We start from the raw sequence: 1,000 nt of genomic DNA on the forward strand, positions 1-1,000 counted from the left end.
CCCCCCCCCCCCCCCCTCCCAAACCCCCAAGCAACATAGAAGAAGAGTTAGAATAAAGATTATAATAATATACATCAGTAGGCCTAACATATAGGATGTTCGTGCATGACTTAACTAACTACAGGATCCATAAACCCTGAACAAGTATGACAATCCACTCTATCGGAGAGTCATTTCAATCAAATACAAGCCAGTATAGTAAAAAGATCTACAGACACGATCTCCCCACCCATCGCTTATAATTATTACTAGATCTAGATCTATTATTTATTGGGAATATCGTTACGGTATATTATTTGACCTACCTCAGCAGGTCGACGTTTCTGCGTGTAACTCCGCCTTGTCGATCCAGGCAGGAGTTGATCTATAATATAACACTGAAACTCAAACACGATCCCAAAGCAGCAAACACATGCACATCAGTAAGAATAGGTAAGTGAAATGTATCCACTGAGAAGACTTGTGTCAGATTAAATTTCTGCTCTACACAATGCAGAGGCATTTGACGTGTATGTGGCTATGATTAGTCCAGAGTAGAGGCCAGAGATTTAAAACTGGACCTTAGCTCGCGCTGCGACTTTGTTGTTGTCGTTCCTTCTCCTCTCGGGGGCAGCAGAACTCAACGTATGCGATATGTAGTTTGTTCCGAAAGCGAGCGCCTCGATTTCGTTCTGCTAAGCGTTACCCGTCTTGTGACTAGGCTATGAGAGAGATGACGCATACAATTACTTGTTCAGGAACAAGAAACACAAGAAAACAAACTTGTCACTTTTGACTCCTCTAAATTGTAATAGCTGCAAACTTTAGAGTGGGGGCTCTCGTGGTCGAGAGGTTACGGTGTTCACCACTCATTCAATTATACGTCACGGGTTCGAATCCAGATAACGACGGAACATTTTCTTCTCTAAAATGCCTCATTTCTCCTGCTTTCATGCTCTCTAACAATGTTCTGTCGTCTGCTTTCGTCTCTACTTTCCGCCCCCACTCCCTCACCTCCTTT

The 1,000-nt window shown here is 43.2% G+C and overlaps 1 protein-coding gene across 1 annotated transcript in view; it reads right to left on the bottom strand.

Moving 5' to 3' along the window:
- LOC101845948 overlaps positions 1–637 on the bottom strand; it is a gene marked incomplete in the record, with an annotated part of 30,336 nt that extends 29,699 nt beyond the window's left edge. Inside the window, 1 exon segment of the mRNA XM_013086759.2 lies at positions 306–637.
- Positions 638–1,000: the final 363 nt, after the last annotated feature.

Source organism: Aplysia californica, unplaced genomic scaffold (assembly GCF_000002075.1).
Source record: "Aplysia californica isolate F4 #8 unplaced genomic scaffold, AplCal3.0 scaffold00501, whole genome shotgun sequence".
In the NCBI taxonomy this organism is placed as follows: domain Eukaryota; kingdom Metazoa; phylum Mollusca; class Gastropoda; order Aplysiida; family Aplysiidae; genus Aplysia; species Aplysia californica.